Genomic DNA, 6028 nt, shown 5'->3' with positions numbered 1-6028 from the left:
GCTTTCAGTCCTACCCGCTGGCGTGGGGAGGGGCGAGGGGCTGGAGATTGAGTTCACTTACCAGTAAGACTGGATTCAGAGAGCTTCCTGGTTGTTGAGCTCCAAGAGCTTGGAAGCTCCACCTCCTGTTCCCATAACTTGCCCAACCCATAGTTTCCTTCTGGCTATTTCTGAGTTTTATCTTTTTGTAATAAACTGATACTCTAGCAAGTAAAATGTATCTCTGAGTTTTGTGAGCCACTCTAGCAAATCATTTGAATCCAAGGAGGGGGGTCATCAGAACCTACAATCTACAGCTTGTCAATCAGAAGTGCGCACAACAACTTGGGCTTGCAGTGGGCTTCTTAAGTTGGTGGGGGAGCCGTCCTGAAGGCCCGAGCCTTTATCCTGTGGAATTTGATGCTATCTCTGGATAGTGTCAGAACTGAGTTAGATTCTAGGTCACCCAGCTGGTGTCTGAGAATTGCTTCATATTACATGGAGAAGCACACCCCTCCCCCCATCCCCTGCACTGGAAATTAGGTTAATGCAGGATCTTTTAACCAGCTAACTTTTCTGGGCTGCAAGTGAATTTTATCAGTCTATTTCATTTTTTAAAAAAATTTTATTTATTTTTGTCTGTGCTGAGTCTTTGTTGCTACATACAGGCTTTGTTGCGGTGCATGGGCTTCTCATTGCCGTGAATTTTCTTGTTGTGGGGCACAAGATATAGGGTACATGGGCGTCAGTAGTTGTGGCTCACGGCCTTAGTTGCAAACCAGAGATCGAACCCATGACCACTGTGTTGGCAGGCAGATTCTTAACTACCAAGGAAGTCCCTTGAAGTTTTTTTTTCTCTTGGTAGCACTGTGTGGCTTCTGGAAAATTAGTTCCTTCATGTTGCAGGAAGGGGGCTCTTGTCTGACACTCAGAAATGAATTGTCAAGGAGACACATCTGCTAAAAGAGCAAGAGACTTAATTGGGAAGAGGCACCTGGGCAGACAGCAGGAGGGTAAGGGAACCCAGGTGGACTGCTCTGCCACATGGCTCGTAGTCTCAGGTTTTATAGTGATGGGATTAGTTTCCAGGTTGTCTCTGGCCAGTCATTCTGACTCAGGGTCCTTGCTGGTGGCGCACGCATTGCTCAGTCAAGATGAATGCCAGCGAGGAGGATTCTGGGAGGTGGTAGAACACGTAGGTCTCCTTTTGACCTTTCCCAAATTCTTGCAGCTGGTGGTGGCTTTTTAGTTACGTGTTCCTTACTAGGACCTCCTGTTGTAAAATAACTCATGCAAATTGTTACTGTGGTGCTTGGCCAGTGTGGGCAGTTTCGGTCCTTGTGTTTCCCCTAATTTCACCAGGGGCTGAACCCGGGCCCACATCAGTGAAAGCCCAAGTCCTAACATGTGGACCACCAGGCAAGTACCCCATTCCTTTGCTTGTGTGTGTGTGCAGATGCTCAGAGAGATGCATATTTACCCATGTGACCTAGCAAATCGGGAGCAACCCTAGGACCCTAGTTCATGTGCTTTTCTCTCTAGTGCAGGAGTGGATAGAGGATGTTGGTGATAACACTGCAATGGCCCCCATCAACTAAAAAGTTCTAAATCCACAAAGATATGTATGATGGAAGATGACCCTCATAGGCATGGGTTGAAGGCCACTTGGGGAAGGGCCAGCCTCTTCAGCTATGCCTGTGTTATCCTTCCTAAGGTCTGCCATGAAACTCAGACATCAGCTTCCGTGAGTCACCCTCCTCCTATCTTTACAGCACCTGTTGCAGTCCCTCCTCATCGCTGCTGTTTAGTCCCTAAGTCGGGTCTGACTCTTTTGCAACCCCCTGGACTGTAGCCCACCAGGCTCCTCTGTCCATGGGATTTCCCAGGCAAGAATACTGGAGCGGATTGCTGTTTCCTTCTCCAGGGGATCTTTTCGACCCAGGGATCGAACCTGCGTCTCTTGCATTGACAGGCTGATTCTTCACTGCTGAGCCATCAGGGAAGCCCCTTGCTATACAGTAGGTCCTTGTTGATCTGTTTCATATACAGTAGTGTGTTTATGTTAATCCCAAACTCTCAATTTATCCCTCTACCCCTTTCCCCTTTGGTAACCATAAGATTGTTTTCTATGTCCAAGAGTCTATTTCTTTTTTGTAAATAAGTTCATTTTTATCATTTTGTTAGATTCTACATGTAAGTGATGTCATATAATATTTGTCTTTATCTGATTTTCTTCACTTAGTATGATCTCTAGACCCACCCATGTTGCTACAAATGGCATTATTTCATTCTTTTTTATGGATGAGTAGTACTCCGTTGTGTATACCCCACACCTTTATTCATTCATCTATTGATAGACACTTAGGTTGCTTCCATGTCTTGGCTGTTGTAAACAGTGGTGCAGTGAACATTGGCGGTACATGTATCTTTGTCGAACTGAAGTTTTTGTCTTTTCTGGATATATACGCAGAAGTGGGATTGCTGGATCATACAGTAACTCTATCTTTAGGGTTTTAAGGAACCTCTATACCATTCTCTGGGCTCCCCCAGTGGCTCAGATGGTAAAGAATCTCCCTGGAATGCGGGAGCCCTGGGTTCAATCCCTGGGTTTGGAAGATCCCCTGAGAAGGGAATGGCTACCCACTCCAGTATTCCTGTCGGGAGAATCCCATGGAGAGAGGAGCCTGGCGGGCCATAGACCACGGGGTCACAAAGAATTGGACATGACTCAGTGACTAACACTTTCATACCCTTCTCTGTAGAGTTCTGCCTGTTTTTTTAATCAGTGTTTTATTTTTTTGCTGTTGAATTTTATGAGTTCTTTATATATTTTGGATGTTAATCCCATATTAGATAAATCATTTGGAAATACGTTTTCACATTTGGTAGACTGCCTTTTCATTTTACTGATGGTCTCCTTTACTGTGAAGAAGCTTTTTAATTTGATGTGGTCTCATTTGTTTATTTTTGCTTTTGGTGTCGTATCCAAAAAACATCGTCACCAAGATTGACGTCAAGGAGCTTACCCCTGTGTTATCTTCTAGAAGTTTTACAGTTTCAGGTCTTTTTTAAAATATAATCTTGTTTATATTTATTTTTTGACTCTGCTGAGTCTTTGTTGTTGCAGGGGTTTTCACTGGTTGCGGTGAGCGAGGCCTACTCTTCACTGTAGCGTGTGGGCCCCTCACTGCGGTGGCTCCTCCTGTTGCGGAACGTGGGCTTTAGGGGCACTCGGACTTCAGTTGTTTCGCCGCCTGGGTTCAGTAGTTGTGGTTCCCGGGCCCTGGAGCACAAGCCCGGTGGTGTGGCCAACAGGCTTAATCACTCCGTGGCATGTGGAATCTTCCTGGACCAGGGGTTGAACCTGTGTCTCCTGCCTCTGCAGGTAGATTCTTCACCGCTGAACCACGGAAGCCCCTGGTTTCAGGTCTTAATGCTCAAGTCTTTAATTCACTTTGAGTTAATTTTTGTGTGTGATATAAGACAGTGATCCAGTTTTATTCTGCATGTGGCTGTCTAGTTTTTTCCAAACCACTTATTGAAGAAACTATCTTTTCCCTATTGTATATCCTTGACTCCTTTGTCAATTACTTGACATATCTGATATCTCTGGGTTCTCATTTCTGTTCATTGATGTATGTATCTGTTTTTATGCCAATACCGTAGTTTTGATTTCTATAGGTTTGTAATGCAGTTTCAAATCAGAAAACATGATGCATCCAGCGCCGGAGTCCTGCTCCAGCTGGTCCAGGGGTTCCCTCAGGATGGACGGCGTCGGCGGAGAGAGGAGACTAGGCAGGTGTGAAGCAGCATCTGCGTCTGAGCTTTAGTTTTCAAAGGGAGCTTTTATATCTTGAGCTGTAGAGTCATGCCAAATCAGGTTAACGGGTTGGCAGTTTTGGACCAGAATATTTTTGTATATATCTTATTTACAAACGCCTTAAGTTGTTTACATTATCTTCTGACCTGGAGGCCTGCTAACATCTTTATGACTCTTTAATGATAAGGGTTGATTAGTCAAAACACTTGTTTTTTAAAGAATACCGGCACAGTGGATTATGACAAAGAAAGTATTCATTAACTCAAAGGTTTAAAGTAAAACCTGTTTTTTGTAATCTGTCTTTTGCCTTGAGTTTAACAGAAAAGAATGTGGTCCCATAAGGTCATGGTACAGCAAGCTGAAACAATGTAGCACAAAAGTCATTTCTATAACAAAAATCACCAGCTAAATTAACAACTGTCTTATTATTTTTATATTAAGGCTAAACCTTTATTTATATAAGTCTCTAACTATTATACCTTTATTATACAGGCTCAGGACGTTGATAGCAAGAACATAGCAAGTAAATATATACCGAATAACAGTTTTATAGAGTAATATTTCTTATGTTTTCCAATAGGCTTTCTCCCCCTCGAAGGGTTCTGTGCCCATTGGGACCTTTTGTGCATACAGGCTCTCAATGCTGTTTATTGTTGAGGAGCAGTCATGCGCATTAGCTCTAAAGGCACAGGCACATTAATCAAGCAAACTAAGATGTTAACAAGAGGAGTTTAGATTAAAATACTCTCTTTTATGGATAATCCTATAGAGTGCTGCTGTTCAGGGGGCATGTCGATTAGAGTTTTAAATTGACCTGGTTAGGAAAGGATCAGGGAAGGCCTTCTGCCTAAGTCACAGAAATTAGGGAGCGGTCTATTATAGCAAGCATCAGAAAGATATCATCTTTAAGGTGAGCGCTGAGGCAGCTTATCGAAATCCCTGAGGCCTGAGTTGCCTTGCTTGTCAGGTCTTCTCCTCATGACCTTGTCATGGGTGGGATCTCGTGTGCTGGCTCCCGGCAATCCAGCTTTGTTCTTTTTTTAAGATTTCTTTGGGCTTCCCTGGTGGCTCACTGATAAAGAATTCGCCTGCCAATGCAGAAGATTCAGGGTTTGATACCTGGGTTTGGAAGATCCCCTGGAGGAAGAAACGGCAACACACTCCAGAATTCTTGCCTGGAGAATCCCATGGACTGAAGAGCCTGACTGGCTACAGTCCACAGGGTTGCAAATAGTTGGACACGACTGAGTATGCATGGGCACACATACATGCACGCACAGACACACACAAGATTGCCTTAGCTATTCGGATTTATTTTTGTGATTCCATACAAATTTTAGGATTGCTTTCTCTTCTATTTCTATGAAAAATGCCATTAGAATTTTGATGGAGATTGCTTTGAATCAGTACATTGCTTTGGATATTATGGATATTTTAACATTATTAACTTTTCCAATCTATAAGGACCGAATATCTTTCCATTCATTTGTGTCTTCAGTTTCTTTCATCAATGTCTTATAGTTTTCAGTGTATAGATCTTTCACTCTCTGTGCCTGTCGATTTCTTCGCCTGTCAATGCAGATGTAGGTTCGATCCTGGGTAGGGAAGATCCCCTGGAGAAGGAAATGGCAGCCCATGCCAGTATTCTTGCCTGAGAAAACCCGTGGACAGAGGAGCCTGGTGGGCTACAGTCCATGGGGTTGCAAAGAGTCAGACATGACTGGGCGACTGAACAACAACAACAAGGTAATGCTATGAATTAGCTTCTTTTTCCTTACAGGAAAGTAGGATGGGGCCTGGAGACCCGCAGAGCTTATTGTTTGGGGACCGGAACCAGGCAAGACTGTGCACGGAGTTCTTTGGACAGACAATGTTACTCCTTTTCCTCTTTAGATGGGGAAAAGCACAGGTTCTCTGTTCAAAGGATGTTCTATGCAGCTTCCAATATGCTTTCGTTAGTTTCCCTGTTGGGGTGGGCTGAAGCCTGAGTAAGCAAACAAGGGGTTAAACTTAGTTTTCCTGCCCAGGTGCTGTGGGAGAACTAGCTCCAAGGCGTGAAGGCTGTGTGTGATCCTGACTCATGTTGATCGGTGCCTCCCACCATTGTCTGGACTAACAGGACCTCGCCTTTTCTCTGAAGACTGTTAGCTCTGCCTCTTGGACTGTATTCTTGAATGCTGATGGACTGCACAGCTTTCCCGGTGTTCTGACCTGGCGTTCTGGGTCAGG

Source organism: Giraffa tippelskirchi, chromosome 8 (genome assembly GCF_054371585.1).
Source record: "Giraffa tippelskirchi isolate mGirTip1 chromosome 8, T2T-mGirTip1v1.2.pri, whole genome shotgun sequence".
NCBI classification, from domain to species: domain Eukaryota; kingdom Metazoa; phylum Chordata; class Mammalia; order Artiodactyla; family Giraffidae; genus Giraffa; species Giraffa tippelskirchi.
The sequence above is the reverse complement of the archived record's forward strand: the minus strand, read 5'-3'. Positions refer to the sequence as shown.